A 19,855-nucleotide genomic window follows, 5' to 3' on the forward strand; every position below is an offset into this window, starting at 1 on the left:
TTTTGAAAATTATTCAGGATTGGGCAATAAAAACCCAATAATCTAAAAGAATGCTATAGAAACACATTACCAACCATCCAATATTATTATTAATTAAGTGTGAACTTAGTCCCATCACAAATAAAGATACTAATAAAGATACTCATTGTATTCAGGTGATGTTTCCATCTCTACCATCACCTATCATTATTTGCAGCAACTTACACATATTCATAAGGATCATATCACAAATCACACACATCGTGATTATAATGAGCACCTGTCTCATATACAAAAACTTTCTCATACACATCATAGGTACACAAGTTAATTAGCTTTCCATACATCACATACATAGTAAGTAGCTCCAATATACATCACAAAGACTATAGTGACCTGCTCACACGTGAATCACAAGACATCATATATATAATCTGGAATCATTAGGTTCATGCAATAGTTAATGTTATTAGCATATCCATCATTTGAAACCTCTTTTATCGCCATAGTAATTGACTGTGAGTTTCATTGAAAAATTGTTGTTATTTGTCATACGGATACCAATTTTTTGGAGTTGGTGGGATTGTTTTAATCATGAATAGAAATTTTTGTGTGGGAAGAAAATTGAAGAATGGAGTTCCTTTGAGAACTCTAGCAAGGTTGCAGCAGTGGCAACAGGGATGCAATTTGGATGGGCTTTGCAGCTCTCCTTACTGACGCCATATGAGTAGGTTTTAGGTATTCCTCATACATGGGCTAGTTATATATGGCTGTGTGGCCCTATTTCTGGCATGTTTGTGCAACCAATAGTGGGGTACTATAGTGATAGATGCGGGTGCTCCTGGGGAAGAAGGAGGCCATTTATAGTTATGGGAGCATGCATTGTGGTAATGGCAGTTATGCTCATTGGATTTTCAACAGATTTGGGATGTATGTTTGGTGATTCAATCTCATACAGGCCAAGAGCTATTACTATTTTTGTTTTGGGGTTTTGGCTCCTTGATCTTGCCAACAATATGCTTCAAGGGCCTTGCAAGGCAATTCTTGCAGATTTATTAGGTATGTCATGCTTATATTGTTTTGCTATTTGTTGCAATGGTATCTAGAAATTTTATGTTTAAGATGATGGTTAAGGCCTTACTTACAGCCTTTTTGAGCTACATTTCTTTTTCCCCTCTCTTTTTTTCAATGTCATCTTGTAGTATTGTTCAAGGTAACGGTCAACTTGTAGACATTTGTCCTATGTTGGTGTTAGCTCCAATCCCGCTTGAACATGACCATTTATTAAAAATTTCCAACAAAAAATACCATGTATAAAACAACTCAAATGTTTAGAGAAAGAAACCTTTTTGATTAATGCAAAACTTTGAAATTTCCCACCTCTAGAGGTTTTCAATCTTTAATGCCCAATGTTCAAGACTTTTCCATGAAGGGTTGTCTAGGAAACCTCCTTAGCTTAGCCATGCAGAAAACAGACCTTGAAGGAAGTATATCTTTATAGAATGTCTCTGTTAAGATCAGCCATTATAGGATGGTGAGGTGATTAATTTTTAATCTACGGAGACTAATGGTTAGATTCATTAAACTATTACTATATTAATCCGCAATCAACTATATTTATTCCCTTCGAAGAAATTTTTACCTATGGGATATTTTTTAGTTGCCATTTACAAAGGGATGTACCAATTGTTTTTGCTTTCAAAAATTTTGTCAAGAAAAATATTTCGTTACCATAGCTCATCATAGGTCTTTGAAATTGTTTCCATACCACATTTAAAGAGGCTTTGGTTGAAGCCAATAATTTCCTATGGTTTATCATTAGATTTCATTAATGGTTATAGAGTTTTAAAATTTAGCTCTTAATTGTTGTAATTTGAATAATTATGCTCATCAAAGGCTATATCCCATTATCTTATGTCAAACATTTCCTGTTAGGAGTGCATATTTCATCAAAGGTAGTGCTAGATAGGTTTGGATTTTTTATATTCTAGTGTGTACCCATTAAAGACTCCTCTACTACAAATGCAATTTCTTTTCTCAATGGAGAGACTTGCCAAAAAGAACATCCATACTTGGTTTATATTTCATTGACTGTATCCCAGAAAGGTCTGATTTCTTCGCATTCCTTGGAGAGGGACATTGTCCATAGGGAATTTCACTCCAAGGAAAAATTTGTTCATTTTCATGGGCTAAGTAGTGCAAATTTTGAGGGAAGAATTCTGAATCTCCCTATCATTCAAGGACTCAATATAGTGTTTCCATGAGCAAATTTTTCTCTGCACAAATAGCCACAAGAAATTAAAACTAGGAAACCATAAATGAACTCTAGATTGTATTCTCTTGCTAAATGAAGGACTTTAATTTGATGAATGAAATATTTTACTGAATTCTAGCACCTCTTGAAGCTCCACCCATATGTATTTCTAAATGCTTTTCCTCTGGCAGGAAAAAACCAGAGACAAACTAGGAGTGCCAATGCCTTTTTCTCATTGTTTATGGTAGTAGGGAATGTGTTAGGATTTGCGAGTGGTTCTTACAATAAATGGTATAAAATTCTTCCGTTCACAAGAATAGAGGCCTGTGGTGTCAGCTGTGCTAATCTAAAGTTTGCATTTTTATTTAGCAATAATCCTCTTAGTGTCTGCTACCATTCTCAGTGTAATAGCCACCCCTGAAAAAAGACGGTCAAAGGCTCAAGCAAAAGCAAAAGCGAGGGCAAAGGCAGTGGGAGGTAAAATTCATAATCTAGTTGATGAAAATGATGAAGATGATGAGGAGCAGGAGGCTAATGAAGCAACCCAAGAGACATTCATATGGGAGCTATTTAGTGCTTTCAGAGATCTCCCTTCTCCAATGTTGTATTTATTTATTGTAACTGCACTGACATGGCTTGCATGGTTCCCCTTCTTACTCTTTGACACATATTGGATGGGTCAAGAAGTTTATAAGGGAAAGCCTTTTGGTCCTGAACCTCTTCCAATTTTATATGATGAAGGTGTCATATTAGGATCGTTTGGCCTAATGCTAAATTCAATAATGCTAGGAGCAACTTCTTTGATGATAGAAACTATGGCTCGCAGGATAGGCCCTAAATTATTGTGGGCAATTGCAAACTTCATTCTGTGCCTTTTGCTTGCATGTATTGTTATCATCACCAAACTTGCTGAAAATCATGAATCTGTACCTCCTCATAGTTCTGTTAAAATTGCAACTTTGGTTGTTTTTGCAGCCCTTCACTACTACATTTAACATCATTTTTCGACCAAAAATTTTGACCATCAACTAAATAAATTTAGGGTTTTTGAAATGTAAAGGCAAAAATTTTGTTTTTTTACATATAAGACCCATGTTGGTTGAAATTTCGACCAACATAGGGGTTATGAATCCGCAAAGTTTAAATTTTTTTTTCCCTTTTACGTCTTTCACGCCCGATTTCATTTGACATTTTTGGAGCATTTTCGCATGGTTATCTTTGCATTTTTGCATGGTTTTCTTTGAGCCCAGTTTCGTTTCAAGTTTTCTCCACCCACTTGATTAATGATGTCTGCTAGCCCTGAGAATAATATGAAAGGGGGCCTTGCATTTGCATCAATATAGGGGGGGCGGAATAGTAGTTTGAAACTCTCAATATTGTCTTTCTTTCATTCTTCTTGCTGTGCTCGACTTCAAAAGCTCTTCCATTCATGACCTCCAGTCACACCTGCATCTCCGGTGGTCAAGGAGAGGGATTTCTCTTCAAGCATATTTCCATAGGTACATGTGTATTTTTTTCGTAGGTTTTTATGATAATATTGAAGATGGAAGTGAATACTATTACTATCATTATTATTTTTTATGTCAAAGTTCAACCATTGTTGTGTAATATAAATGGGAGAGTCTCCGCTCAAGTGTTTTTTCTCAGTGATGTTTTGATGATAAGTGTTAAAAAGAGTCTAGTTGCAAAAAGAATGTAATGTACTTGTTGTTTCATTTTATTGAAAGTGTGTAGATGCAGATTTATCATTTGGAATGTTTGTCTATTGTAACAACTATTATACTTTTTGTTATAGTAATGAAAGAAAAGAAAGGAAATGTATATGCAGAAGCTGTAGTTGTAAAAGCTTAGAAGAAATAATAATGACAAATTTTTTGTTTTATAAATATAGTTGTGTTGGTATCATATTTTTCTTGTATTTTTGTTTTAATAATACATAATTATATCATATCATTTAGACAACAGTTTCATATTCAAAAAAAGAACAAAAAGAAAAAACAATCGAGTGTGTTTCTCTCTTCAACTCTAGAACATTCAACTTAAACATCAACACATAAAGATAATAATTTGAAATCTGGTGTGTTTAATGCTTGGAGTTGTACCCTCAATACCTAGGCCATGTGGGCTATAAAACATGATATTCATGTGATTCTATGTTAGATGATGATGATGATAATGAATAATCACCATCTACTACAAGCTCATGTAGTGATAAAAGGTCTTCAATGCACCTCTAACTACAAGTATGCCATGGAAAACTTGTGATGGAGATGACTCCTCAAACTAATAGACTATCATAGAATTTTTTTGATGAAGATGACACCTACAAATACTGGACTATCTTCAAAAAGTTATGATGAAGATGGCACCTAAATTTACTAGACTGTAATTGAATTGATTTACTTTGGATCCTTCACCGAAAGTCTCTGTCATTTTGTTAGAAGATGATTTATCTTCTAGTTCAACCGAAAGAATCTCTCTCCTATATTTCAACATTACATTTAATTGTTGCATTGCAATTAGGTCTTCCCTATAAGGGTTTCCATTTGGATGAAAAAAAACTATCATGGAAAAATTGTGATGAAGATGCCACATGCAACTATTTGACTATCATAGAAAAATTGTGATGAAGATGACATTAAAAACTATTGGACTATCATGTGTACAAGTCACAAAATGATTCCAACATATGAAATTAAGTGTACTACATAGGATAGTGATGACTGAATTTCCATGCCCTCCAAATTTGGTGGTTGTAACATTTATACCAATTTCATTTGTGGGATACACACTCTTGATAAGTTAGTTAGCCTTGCGACTAAGGTCGATGGGGAATGTTGACACATGCAACCTGAGCATGAGTTTGAATTTGGTATTTCCTTGGGGATATTTACTTATTTGTCAAATAGAAGGTATCATCTCCATTTTGTCTGTCATGATAAGTTGTCACAGGTTTTTTGAATGAATTTATTTTCTTATGTGTATTTCTTCTCATAGAATGAACTTATCTAAATGAAGTTGAGCATGTGAATGCTTGATGACCCGATTCAAGAATATTGTGTATATAGAGGCCTTGTACATTCTAGTATAATTTCTCCCTCATATAAGGTCACTTATGGATTCAAGAAAATGCAAGATGCATTTTCAAAGGGTGTCTTTTGTTAGTTTTGAGACACCAATAATTATTGAAATAAATAATTTATCCTCAGCAAGATATTACTTCAAATTGTCATAATCTGTGACTTTTTTTGACAAGTTTAGACATCTCTCTCACAAGTAGATCATTGAAGCTAATTACAGATGATACCAATCTAGATAATACATGCTCAAAGGAATTTTCTACTATTAACATTAGGAGTGGATAAGAGTAGGTAGTTATTAAAACCATTTCAAATGACGTGGTGATGTATGAACTCCCATTAAATTTCTCACATAAGCATGATTAAGATGTTGAATTGAGATCTCCAATCGAACATGTTCATGGTAGTGAAGCTTGCAACTCCAACAAGACTTGTCATATTGATAAATTAGGAGTACATCTAGAAAATCATCCTAGGTGGAAAGGGAGACATAATGTGTGTGAATCACAAGGGAATTTAATGGTGGATTCTACCAAACAAAGAGATCATGCTTATCATTTCCTCTAGCAATTCTTACGTAAAACATCATTAAAATAATTGTTCCCTTTGACAGCGTCAAAGAGTGTATATATACAATATTTTTGAAGTTCTTTTGTGCTAAATGAACCTTTTGTGATCAAGTCCTGTAAATATCTTGGTCGGTACAACTGCAGATTTCTTACTGGCTTTGTACTAGTACCCAAGATTAACATTAGTGACATTAGTAGAATTCCAAGTTTTGATCTTGTATTCCTATTAATTGTACTTGATTGTTGAATATGTTAAAGAAGAAACAAATGCCAGTTAATTTACAGACTGGAACTGACCTGAATTGGTTGATTTATTTTTTAAATGTTGAGATGCATATACTAAGAATTTTTTGTTGTTGCAGGCCAAGCCACAAATGACAGACAGGTCAAAGCTTCCAACTATTGTGGATCCTGTGATTAAAGAGTTGCTCAACTTGAAATATCTTCAGCAAGTAAGTTGCATGCAAAATATTTCTTTTGAAGGGAATTGACATTATTTTTAAAAATACATTTAGTTTATACAATTTTACTCATGTTTTGGTGGATAAAAACTTAACGTTCTTCCACATTTCTTGCCCATTTTATTTCATATATGAAATAAGACATAATCTTGCCATTTTCCAATAGCTAAATGTCTTTAACTGTGATTAGAATTTGGCATAAAATGTATTTTTAAGGTTAAGTTGTCAGCTAGTTCTGGTTGATCGCCATTTGAAAATTAGAGGTGCTAATCCTTTCATTGAAGAGAAAATTTATAGTGCACTACATATCATCACACTTACCCAAAAAAATTGAGCAAAACATTTGATTATCTAGATTGAAAGTCATTGTCCACTTCATAATCTTAGCAAGAAGAACACCATAAGTGCTTGTGAACCAAGTATTTATGATGAAGCAAGAAGGAAAGATAAATGAAAAAATGTGTTGAGTCGAGAGATAGACATTGGAAAGAAAGTCATTGATTATAAAAAGTATTAGGATCAAGTTTTAAAATAATATTTTAATTGACAAGCACAAAGCAAGATTAGTAGCTAAAGAACAACACATTTTCCTTGTACATCCGTGCACTATCTCCATGATTCAATGTTTGGTCCTTAGCCTCTTTGCAATAACCACATGATCAATGATTGCCAAATATTGCCAACATACTATGTGGAAAGGCCCTTTCTAGATCATATTTCAATGCAACAATTTATCAAACAATGGCGCTTTGAGGAGACAATGATCATCTTCAACCGTGTGACTTTGGCTCATTGCTTCAAATTTCTTAGAGGATATAGAAACTTACTAACTGTAAACAACATGTATGTTCTTAGAAAAAAAACCCATACTCATTGTAAACAACAGGTATGGACTTAATGCATATTTCATGAGTTGTGGTTCATAAAAATCCATACTCATCAGCTTGAATTGTTTTTTAATACCCAATGCATTGAGGTGACGCTTACAATTTGAATTCATAACAACTATTTCTCATCAACTTAAATTGTTTGTTTAGTACCCATTGCATTGACGTGACACTTACAAGGTTGAAGTATTGCAACTTCCTAGAAGGTCTGCCTACTCAATTCCATGATGATCCAACTTTCCTTGATCCTTGGGAGAATGATGTAGGAGCATCAAGGTCAAGGTTGAAGGCATGAGAAGACATTAAGGTCTCAAGATAACCAATATGACCATGTTAGAACAATTGATGTAATAAGACCCAGTGAAAGTCCTTTTTGATATGTTTGTAATCATTTTAGTTACATTTGAAAATATTAATTAACAAAAACCATATGTGAAGATATAAACATTAATTACAACATGTCTAATTTATTTGTAGGTATATTTTCCTGTGAAGAAAGACCATGCCTGACAATATGAACCTAGAAAAAAATAATGAAACAATGGCTGCATTGTGGGCTCAGTTTTGAAGAAAACCTAATAAATGTTATTGTCCTTGCAAAAAGTGTAAGGGCTTAAAGAATCGAAGAATTCTAATCACAACAACCCAGAGTCATTGTAGGCAATATAGTCATGTTGAAGGGGGCCACGATTTTCCTCCATTGCTGAATGTGGACTTCCTACTGGAGGAACATGGAGGTGTTAATATCCAAGCTTAGGATAACACTTCCATGGAAGAAGATGATAATGTGCCAGAGGACATGATTGAAGAAGATGGTATTGAGGCAAGTGATGAAGAGGCTCACAATGATGGTACTAGTGAATCTAATAATAATGATGAAGATGGCCTTGATATATCTTTACTTGAGAAGGCACACGAGCCCTTATATGAAGGCTCCCAAACAACTCTACTGTCGGCTATAGTGTTGTTGGTGAATTTAAAGGTTATGAATAGTATATCCAATGTAGCAATGTCACGTATGCTAAGGTATGTCATTTTTTTCATCTTCAATGTTAGCATACAATTACTATTCATTATATTAACAATGCATATTTGTTGTTGTAAGTTGATTAGTGAGTTTTTGTTACCACCATCAAACATTTTTCCTTGTTCATACCAAGAATTATCTAACATTATGGATTAGATTGGAATGAAGTATCAAACAATACATGCATGTCCCAATGATCACATTCTATATCATAAACAACATGAATTTGCAACAGAATGCCTTGATTGTCATGTTAGTAGATATCGGTCAGATCAAATAACAAAAAAAGTGCCTCACAAGGTTCTTCAGTACATTCCCATTATTTCACGTCTTGAATGGTTATTTAGGTGCACTAGCTTGGCACAATTTATGGATTACCATGCACACAATAGAAGTCAGGATGACATTATGCGAATGCCTACCAATGGTTCTACATTTAAAGAGATAGAAGAAACATGGTCACACTTTAAAGAAGAACTTCGTAATCTGAAACTTTCATTGGCGGTGGACTGTGTCAATCCATATGGAGATATGAGATCTATTTACTCAGTATGGCCTATTTTTGTTATTAACAATAACATTCCTCCTTGGATGTCCATAAAGAGAGAGCACATAATGTTGTCAATGATTGTGCCAGGTATTTTTTATTTTATAGTTATCTAGATTAATTTATAAATAGTGCATGAAAATGGTTATAATAATTACATAATGTTTATGTTCATTCAATTGCTAGTTAAATATCAAGTTAAAGATATGAATGTGTATATTGAGCCCCTAATTGACGAGTTGTTGAAGTTATGGAATGGTATCACTATGTATGACATCTCTAGATCGATAGGACATCGACAATTTCAATTCCATGCAATGTTTGTATGGACAATACATGATGCCCCTGGGCTAACTCATTTTTGTGGTATGTTATATTGTTAAGATTACATATTTTTGGTATGTTATAGTGCTTACACATTACTATTGAATGCTTAAGTTGCACGTGATCATTGTACATGATCCAATTATACATGATCTTTTAGGTCTTCAGACAAAAGGAAAATTTGCATGTCCAATTTGTGGTCTGAAGATGAAATGTCATCATTCAAGAAGTTTAAGAAAGCAAGTGTTTGATGAGTTTGGACACTTTCTCCACCATAATCATAACTATCGAATTGTCGAAAAATATCTTTTCAATGGGAAAGAAGAGACATCATCAAGGCCACGAAGAATGACACCTCATTTATGGAAGTTGGAATATGATCGACTAAATTGTCGAGGTAATATCCAATTTGTCATCCGAAGTTTACAATTTGTATTTAGATATTGTCTTATATTTACTAATACTGTAACTGATGCTCGTGAACGTTGTCAAGGTATCAATGACCAACTTTCTAGAGGAATGAAAAGTTATCATACTCAATTTAGTAGGTTACCATACTACAAGGATCTCCCAATCGGGCATTTGTTTGATGCTATGCATATTGGAAAGAATGTAACAGAGACACTATGGAAAATGTTGGATGGAAGGTGTGATAGAGAACAAATTGCTAAATTTTGTACCGACATTCATGAATCTAATCATACACTAAAAGTTTTTATTGAATCAAATAGGAATGGAGACCACATAAATACAAGTGCCCTTCCTTGGTTATTAACGAAGCAACAAAGTGATGCATTAAAAGAAGTCATTAAAAAAACAAAATTTTCAACAGGATTTGCTGCAAATATAAGCACTCTTCTATCAAAAAAAGGTGATTTTGGGCTAGGGTTGAAGACACATGATTGGCATACCTTCCTCAAGGTAATTCATGATTTCTATTTACAATATATTTGTAAGATTGAATTTAGTACCAGTTGCATTATTTAACAATATATTGAAATGATCATTTTTTAATGATTGTAGTTCGTCCTACCTCTATCCCTTCTACAACAGTTTGACAACATTATTAAACAAGTTATATATGATCTTGGAAAATACATGAGGTTAGAAGAGTGTTTTTCTTAGATTTGTAGCTTTTTATTTGAAATCTATTGTATAATTTTATTTGAAATCTCCTTTATGTGTTTTTGCGCGTTGAATCTCTTTTAGGTGGTTATCATCTAAAGAAATTGATAAAAAAGATATAAAATATTGGAAGAGAAAAATTCCATAGCTTATGTGTGAAATGCAAAAGTGTTTACCTCCAATGTTTTTCAATGCTCAAGAACACTACCTCATACATCAAGTTGAGGAGATTGAATTGTGTGGACCTGTACAAGCTAGATCAATGTGGATGGTTGAGAGGCACTTGAAATTTATGAAGGGCTTAGTTTGACAAAGAGCATGTCCTGAGGGTTCTATGATAGAGGGATATATGATATACCAGACCATGGTGTATATTAGTGAATATCTTCCAAAGTTTGCAGCAGGTATCCATGTAGATCACATTTGGGATCCCAACTGTAATGACAAATTCAAAGGGGAGTACCTAACGGGGAAAGGTAGATTGAGGAGGGTGAGAGGTAATTATAATTTTTTTTTTGTAATTTAACAATTCTTATCCATCATCAATATATATAAGTTTTTTCTAATTGGTGTAATTATCTTCTTTATAGTTGGTCGTGAGTGGGATGCACTACACTTGTACATTGCAAACAATCTTGATTGGATGACAGTGTGGATTGAACGGTCTCAAGAAAATTGTCACTCATTAACATGGGATGGTGTTGCATCATTGGTTAAAGAAGCTCATCGTAATGGAGATCCCAATGTTACGCCAATGGTACTTGATCTAATATATGGCTTAAGAGATACAAAGGTATGCATAAGATTACTAATCATGAGACATAAGTTTAGTATCAACTCATAGATCAAGGAGAAGATTCTTGACATGTTTGAATAATTTTAGGTCAAACACCACAAAGCTATGTACTACCATGGCTATAAATTCCACACAAAAAAGTTAGATGGAACGAAGAAAACGTGTGATTTTGGGATAAGTGATGTCTTCGTGGTAACCAATATTTCATCTAGAACTGACATACATCCTCAACAATCTAAAAATCAATACTATGGCATTTTGGATGATATACTTGAGTGCGACTTTGATTCATTCAAAATAGTTCTATTTTTTGTCAAATGGTTTAGGTTACGACTGAATCAAAATGATCCTGATAGGATTGTTATTGAACACGACAGTGGATTTACTATGATTAATACAAGGTCATTTGAGCCAGTCAGAGATGAGCCCTATGTTCTTCCAAGTCAATGCGAGCAAGTGTTTTACTTTGGTGTTCCATACAAACCAGGTTGGTCATTTTTTGTTAGACATGACCCAAGAGGAAGGCCAGTAAAGTATAATGTGATCGAAGAAGAAGATATTGAAGAAGCACAAGAGGAAGTAAATGATTATTAGGAATGACAGTTACCTAGTGATGAAGAAGAAGAAGATGGTGATGATTTTGGTCATGCTAATGATAATTGCGATAATGATGATGATGATGATGCTGATGATGATCATGATCATGGTGATGATCATGGCGATGATGGTCATGATGATGATAGTGATCAAGAGGATGATGATGGTGATGGTGACGACGACGATCAAAGTGAAAAGTTCGATGATGATGATGATGATAATGATGATGACATGGATGAAGATCATGACGATCAATAAAATTTTCAGATACGATCAATGTCAACTATGATAAGGTCTTGTATGACCAAATATTTCTTTCCAAACCATATGTGCACATATAAACATTAAGTAGAACATGTCAAATATTTTTTTAGATATAAACATTAGTTACGCTAAATTGTTAACTTAAGACAAATGATTTACATATACAATCTACTTTATTATTAATTTTGTTTTTGGTAAGTCTATTACTTTAATTTTGCTGCTGATTTCTAAGACTTACTAATTTTTTTAATAGGGCGATATGGATGCACCATCTTAGACACCTTCAATAGAGGTAAATATTAATTATTGTAAATTTTAATGTTAATATAAAAACAAATGTCCTATTATTATTTTCTTTTCTTTATGACTTTGGAGTTATTTTGATGAAAGTATACGAATATTTGATGTCACAAATGATAGGAAAAAGCTACAATGATCGCTGATCAAATGCAATCTGAAATACAAGCATCATATCTACATGAAATTGGCCTTAGTATTGACCCTATATTCATCACCCAATAAATTATGCAAATATACACTAATGAGCTTGTTAAAATTATCATCAAGGGTGACAGAGGTGAGGAGAAAGAGGCACTAAGAATAGAATTGGATCGCAGAATCCAATCTTTGAAAGTAAACAGTAATAGAAGTTCAATAGATATTAATCTTTTATAGTATCTTATGGATCATGATCTCTAATTTTATGTGTTCTTGTATAGACATATGTGCCATTTGTGAGGTCACATGGTGAACATGGTCAAGATTGTTGTGCAGTACCTTCATGTAAGTAACACTTTGTTTGTTTTGATCAACATTATAACACTTACCCTTTTTTTTTGTGGATGTTTCTTGCTAGTATCCCATTTGATATTTATCCATTGCAAATGTCTTTGCTAACAATATTCTATTCTTCAACTCATGATGAAGTGCAGACTCCTCCTTCAGTTGGCAGTCCACTATTGTCTGCTGCATTGTCGGCAATAAGGACCATGCAAACATCATCGTCTATGCCCAGTAGAACTGGTCAAACCTTGTTTTGCTACATTTTGTAATGTGTTATATTTTGTAATGTCTTTCTACAAGTTGATGAACAACAAAGTAGCATATTAGTGCTTAAATGATGTCTACAGAAGCTTGCATACATGCATACACACACCACACATACATACACACACACACACACACACACACACACACACACACATATATATAGCCATACATAGAGAGACATGGACATAGGAAGGGAGGTAGACCAAAAGAGAGCAGTACTAAAATTGTCATTTAATTGTATGATGTTTCACTTGATAGAGCAAAAGAGAGCAGTACTACTGAAGCTGGTCCATTTCCTGGAGCAGTTCGTGTGATTAGTATAGGTTCATATGGAGGGACATTTGTTGCTGCATAAGAAAACTATGTTTCCATTAAGAGAACAAAAGCTTCCAAGTGCTTTAAAATTGATATTATTTAAAGTGTAAATTTAGTTTACTTTTACATTACTCATTTTGGACTGATAAATCCTTTATGTTTTTGTAGGTAATAATGCTTTCTTTGAACATCTTTTTCATATGACATTGAGACTATTTGGACCCACCATAAGTAAAAGGTATGTAGTTTCATATCATTGCTACATAATTTTTGTTTTCTTCTATTTATTGTAATATATTAAAGTTATTAATCTAACAATCTATTTGTTTTTAAAAAGGTGGAATTTACAAGCTGTGGAATTAAAAAATCAGTTAATTGCATCCATTAAGGGGAAATTTGGGAAAAACATTTTTGACACTGGCCTACTTTTGAAAAGAGCAGCAAAGCATATAAAGACTATGAGAGATCAATATAGAAGGGCTCTTAAGGATAACCCAAAGTACGACTGTCCTCCTATGATTCCACCGATGGAGTGGAATAAAATAATAGAAGATGCAAAGGAGAAAAGGCTATGTGAAGATAGAGATAATGAAGCAGCACGGGGAAAAAAGAGGTATGTCATTATAGAATTAAGTACATTGTAATCATTCACTAATTATTGATATTTGTAAATATATAATCTAAGATGTTTGAAATTGTTCATAGATTGCAAGACACATCCGTGGCTACAAAAGCGAGAATAGAAAAGGTTGGCCAACATAAACTTGGCTCTAGTGGCTATATGAATCTGCAGTCTCAACTTGTAAGTAAAGCAATGAATTTTGTATTTTTTTTTTTAATATAATGTTGCAAATAGTTTTTTTTATTGAAACCATACATGGAAAACTAATGTTATCAAGCAAAAAACACACGACACATATTTCAATGTGGAGGTCAAAGATGAAGATAGAAAAATTGCCTTGAAGGAAGGCTATAAATTTGCGGTTGCACACCTACGTGAAGAATCTATAAGCCTTGCCCAAGAATCCAGTGCAACAAATGATATCTCACAGGTAAATTGGTCAGATGAAAAGTAAATGAAATTAAATAGTTGAGAAGATTCTTTTTTGGTATTAGTTTTAAACATAAATTGACTACATAACAATGTCCATAAAATTTTACTACAACCTTCATATCCTACTTCAGAACCTGCTCCTAACAAAGGCCATGATGTGCATTATAGTGGTGGAGATATTAATTTGCTATTGGAAATTAATTATGCAATTATGAATACAATTTAACATCTTCAATTGGAATTTGACATGTTTTTTTTTTTTGAATATTTTAGAGCATGTTGAACATCATGCTGAAGTAGTGGACCATGTTCCAAGTGTTCAACATGTTGACGCGGTGGCAGATCAAAATGTTAATGTAGATGATGTGGCATTGTCAGGTAAGAAAAATGCATTTTATGTTGTACTCGTACTTAATTACAAACTTGTAATAGTTAGAAAAAGAAAAAGAGTATGCCAATTTATCACATTCACTTGTTCTTGCAACAGAGTCCCCTTTAGTGCAGCAACCTCCTGCTCCTCCAAAAAGAAGGAGCCATCGTAATTTGACATTACACGTGCCAGAAGAGGAGGAGAATGAAGCAGATATGGATGCTCCTATGAGTGCTTTTCTTAAGAGAGCTCAAAAAAACAAAAAAAAGAAATGATGTTTTAAAAATCTTCTTTGATAAACCTTTGTTGGATAATGAAAGAACTTTGTTTTAAGTAATTTTGTATGAATGATGCTTTTTAATAGCGATTTTTAGTTTATGTTAATGAATATTGTTATGTGTTAATGAAGTTTTGATTAGTATTGTGTATTAATGAATTTTATATCATATTAATGAATGTTATGTGATTGTATTGATTGAATGTTATAGTTCATAAATGGATGAATGAATGAATGAAGTATGTAATTAAATGATAATGGGTACTTTAGATTGGTGTTAGGGGGAGGGGGTGAGGCCAGATGAGCTTCCACCTTCACGTGGTTGGCCTTGTTAGGTAGAGAATATTATAGTATTCTTAAAACCAAGTGAAGCTCAAATTTTTTAAGTCTTCAAACACACATCCCAATTCTCTTTAACGAGATTGAAGTTTTTTCGTTTGTAATAGTCTCATTGCAGTCATCTTTTGGTTCCTTGAACATATAGTTCTTGCTTAGTTTAAATACCAATTATTAGATATTTGTCCACATTGGAGTTAGTTTGGCATAGAAACCTACATATTTTATTATATATATTTAGTCAATTGAAAGCAATGTAGAAAGCATTCACATAATTGATCTCTAACAAAAGAAGACAAGATGCATATACTATTTAGCATGGAAATCCTTGTAGGTGAATTGTGTGTGTATGTACACACACACACATATGTATGTATGTATATAACTTCAAACAAATGTGTAGACTCAATTAGCAAGAGACACCAACCTCAAATCCTACAATGCAGAAGGAACTGACTTTTGAAATGCAAAGTGTTTATAATGTAGGCAGATTAAATGCCTTAGATCTCCTTCGAGGTCTTCAACAAATCTGCCTTGTACTTATGAATAATCCACCAAGATTTGAAATAGTGTTTTTCAATAAATGCTCTAAACTTGGAATATACTTTCATAAAAATTATGCTTTAGATCTGCTCATCATATTCAAAATAAGCCTTCACATGTCTGTTCACTTAGGTCTGATTTAGGTCTTCCACAAATTTGGCTTATAATTACGCTCTTGAATCTCTTAAAATCTTCTTTGTATTCAAATGATATTTAATGAATTGATTGATACAAATTTCCTCATACTTGTGTAGTGCCTGCCCCTAGTTTGCATTTTTTTTAATAATTGTTGAACTCTTTTAGAGCTAGTCTCATGTTGATGGTTAGCAGCATTGTTTCAAGATTATCAGATATTGTGCTATGGATTCAGTTTATTATGTGATGAGATTACTTGGTACTTTACATTTCATGTATCCATGATGATTATTTTCAGTGTTTGCAGTTATTAATGATGATTAGTAAGATAATTTATTATCATATGTGTTTTCTTATGGATACTTACCCCATACTTGCATGTGTATGATCTGTGTGTTTCCTTTTGTATGACGTGTCTGATGTGGTTAAGGAAGTGAGTCGTAGTCACCTGCTAGTCGGGATCTACACGATGCACCACTTCCTGCCATTGCTTGTTTATTTAAGTATATATATATTGTGTTTGTACATGCATGGTTTTTATGCAGGTTGCAGGTACCGGGTATCGACTTCCCTGAATTTGTCAGGATGAGCGTACCCTATCACATTATCTCAATGATAAGAGAGGGGAGATAAATTTTCAAGTCCAAATCTCAACCCTTTAAGCCATTTGTCCTAATTGAAAATTAGAACAAGTATCTGAGTTGAGTACCTTTCGAATGTGTCAGATGATGTAATTCGTGATATTAGCCCTTGATTTGATTTTGTATGTATTTTGGCTATGATTGGTTTTCATATTTTTACCTTATGAGTCTTTGATGTATTTTCTATTAATTAAGCCTAATTAAAAGATTTAATTAATGGTTTAATTTAATAGAAAATTAATATGGTATTTTAATATTTATTTTATTTAATTAATTGAAAAATTAATTAAATAAAATAATTAAATTTGAAAATAAAAGTTGAAAGTTTAAATTTGGTATGTGAGAATATTTATTTTAATAATAATATATTTGGAGTTCATTTTTAAATAAATGACTAAATATTATTATTATGAAAGCTAATAAATATTTGAGCAATTAAGTTTTGGAAAATAAAATTTAAAAGTGAAAAATATATTAAAATTATTAAAAGATTCTAGATTTCATGTGACTAAAATATAAATATATTTACTTTTAAATAAGTGGAATTATTAAAGTTAGTGCATGAGATTTAATAAATAAATAAATTAAATTGGAAAGAGTAAAGTAAATATTATATTAATATTTGCTCACATAAGAGTTGGCAAATTCTCGGGAGTTGTCATGTAGACAACACAGGGGTTTGTACTCTAAGAATGCACTAGTTGTCTACACTTAAGAGTTAGCATTTTTATTTGAGCACATGGTGTCTACAACCTTAAGACTCATCTAAAAGGTTGGAGAAGACTCATACTTGGTTGTTATGCTTATCTTCTAGTTGTTTCTAGAGACACTCTAGATGCATCTTAGAGGCCTTTAAATAGAGGCTCTCCTAGTGTGTTTGGACAAGCTTAATGGAAGCTACAAACTACAAGCTTAAATGGAAACTACAAGCTTCAAGTTTCAAAGCTTATATGCATTTGAGAAGCTCATATGCTTCTACATGCTCATGCTCATATGTTTTTACATGTTCTTATGCTTCTTCAAGCACTTCTTGTCATGTGAAAATTTTGATTGGCTTGGATCTTGGAAAAATTGTGAATGATGGAGAAGGAAGGGATTTTCTATGGACTTCTGAGGCATGGTGGATTAGCATTAGTGTCCAGGTGCACTCGTGATATTCTCATATTCCCTTTGCACTTTATTTCTTCCTGTCTTCCTCATGTCTGTTATATGTGTCTGAATACTCCTTGTGATTGAATCTATAATTTGAAATTGGAATCTAGATATTTTATTTGGTTGAGAAGAAAATATTAGAAAACCCTAGATCCAATTAAGGAATAAATTAGATCTAAATGGGTTTGGGTTCGAATTAGAATCAAATTGATAAATAGATTTGAAAAAAAGATTTCTTAATCTATAGTCAAACCTATTTAGAAATTAATGAACAATTATTTTAAGAGGAAATTCTTAATTCATCACAAATTGTCCTGTCGTTGCCCTTTGGATAGACCCGAACTCAGTCATTCATAACTTTTTATCATGAACGAATTTATTCGATCACTCCAGTCAGAACTGGTGCAACTTGGCCTTCTCCAACATATTTCAATTTCATCCTGATCCAACAGTTCATTAGGGAGATATGGCCATCATACTGGGACTGTTTTATTCAAGGACAGATATTTCTCCATTTTCCATAACCAAGAGTTCTTTATGCTTAAACTTCACAAAAATAATATATCAAAGCATGGAATGAATTAAAGATATTATTGTAATCTTTCCTTATTAGAATCTTATTAATATGCATTAGTTTTATATGGTTTATTATCTAATCTAATTAAATCAAATTTAATTAAGATTAGTTAATAGTAGAAAAAGTGTAATTAATTATTAGTCAATCTAAGTAAATGGATTTTTAAATGAGAACATTGTTGCAGAGTGACGAATGTAGTCATTATAGATTTATTAATAAGATTCTCAATATAGCTTCTTATTAAATATTAACAAGTTATTATTATTGAACTATGAATATGAATATTTGTGTACTAGATTATAGTTGACTTTTATCTTACAGAATTCTAGTTAGTTATTAGTCAACTGATATTAATTGAAACATTGCTATGGTTATGCAATTATTAATTAAATCAATTAATGAGAGTTAATTAGATTTAATTATTAATTAAGTTATGTGATGGAGATTTAATTGATATAATTCTGTTAACGAGATTGTAGATTATCTATATTGAAGTTGATAAGTGTTATCCTAATAACTTGAATAAAGACTTTAGTTGGTTTAATGGTTATTAGTGATGACTTTATTAAGAGGCTTAAATTTTAGTAATATTTAATTAAGCTTTAATTAAGTATTATTAGAATGATAAAAGTCATGGATTGTGTACCTATGTTAATTGAATGATTTAATTGATCATTTTAATAAAGTTATAGTTCTTCTTAGATTGATAATTGGCTCTCTTATTATTTAACAAATAATGATTCTTTGATTACGTTGAAAGTTGAAGTAACATTAAGGAAGAGTTATTCAACTAGTAATCTCAATAAAATAAAGTAAATAATTTTATTAAGAGACAAATGAATTAATGAGTAAATATCTATCCTTAAGTTATTCTTAGAATGTAATTCTTAATAATGGAAGGATAATGCTATCGGGGAACAATTGGGTTGACTTGTAGGTCAAATGATGAAACTTAGACACTTGAAGTATACTTGAAACGAAAACTGGAAAAACTCCTACTCATTATTCAACTATGTGAATTTAGTAAACCAAAACATGTGTTTGCATTGTGTATTCTTTATGCTTCTTGTTTTGGGTTTTGGGTTGACTAGTGTTGACCAGTCTTAGGTTGTTACCAGAGGCTCGGGGGTTATGAGATGTGATGGCATGTTGATCTTTTTGGTCTCGATCTTTATAAACCCAACCATGGTAATGTGATCGTATGCTCTATGAAATGTTTGTATTTGTTCATCAGTCTTCATGTGTGAAGTTGAGATGTATGTATATGAGAAACTTGAGCTAATCATTTTTGAGTCACCAATCAGTTATCCTTGGATTATTTTCTAGTCGCCATGATGAGACTGAAATGTGGATTTATTTCTTGATGTTGTCATGTTGTGACATGTTTGACTCAACCATTTTGGAGTCTTCGATCAGTATGATTTTGAGATATTCTTAGTTGCTTGTACAAAACCAATGGATATTGTGATTGATTTTGAGATATATTTTGGTTATT

General features: G+C 32.5%; 1 pseudogene; it reads left to right on the forward strand.

The window, feature by feature from the left end:
* The first annotated feature begins 573 nt into the window (after positions 1 to 573).
* On the forward strand, positions 574 to 3,228 carry LOC149547951 (sucrose transport protein pseudogene; annotated as a pseudogene).
* Positions 3,229 to 19,855: the final 16,627 nt, after the last annotated feature.

The sequence above is a fragment of the Cupressus sempervirens genome, chromosome 7 (assembly GCF_028749045.1).
Source record: "Cupressus sempervirens isolate cs-2001-9-10 chromosome 7, ASM2874904v1, whole genome shotgun sequence".
In the NCBI taxonomy this organism is placed as follows: domain Eukaryota; kingdom Viridiplantae; phylum Streptophyta; class Pinopsida; order Cupressales; family Cupressaceae; genus Cupressus; species Cupressus sempervirens.